The sequence below is a fragment of the Priapulus caudatus genome, unplaced genomic scaffold, assembly GCF_000485595.1.
Source record: "Priapulus caudatus unplaced genomic scaffold, Priapulus_caudatus-5.0.1 Scaffold232, whole genome shotgun sequence".
NCBI classification, from domain to species: domain Eukaryota; kingdom Metazoa; phylum Priapulida; class Priapulimorpha; order Priapulimorphida; family Priapulidae; genus Priapulus; species Priapulus caudatus.
This window is the reverse complement of record NW_014577293.1, coordinates 7,693-8,373: the sequence shown is the minus strand read 5'-3', so window position 1 is coordinate 8,373 and position 681 is coordinate 7,693.

Genomic DNA, 681 nt, shown 5'->3' with positions numbered 1-681 from the left:
AATAAAGTTAAAAACTTACACTGACGAAATTTTCGTCTATCTCAACGATGGACTTCTTCAGACCTATCGTCAGTGTAAGTTTTTATAACTTTATTATGAATCTAAATAATCAGCATATACTCAAACCTTTACGTGCGTGCGTTCATGTTGATGTTCATGTTAATATTCATATTGATGTTCATGTTGATGTTCATGTTAATATTCATATTGATGTTCATGTTGATGTTCATGTTAATGCTGATATTCATGTTCATGTTCATTCACATGTTCATGTTAATGTTCATGTTAATATTCATATTGATGTTCATGTTGATGTTCATATTGATGTTCATGTTGATGTTCATGTTAATATTCATATTGATGTTCATGTTGATGTTCATGTTGATGTTCATGTTAATATTCATATTGATGTTCATGTTGATGTTCATGTTGATGTTCATGTTAATATTCATATTGATGTTCATGTTAATATTCATATTGATGTTCATGTTGATGTTCATGTTGATGTTCATGTTGATGTTCATGTTGATGTTCATGTTGATGTTCATGTTGATGTTCATGTTGATGTTCATGTTGATGTTCATGTTGATGTTCATGTGCTTAATATACGTGTTATTTTTGCCAACAGGAGGTTCTGGGAGCCAGTGCTCTTGCGTTTGCGAGTCCAGCACGTGAGAAAAG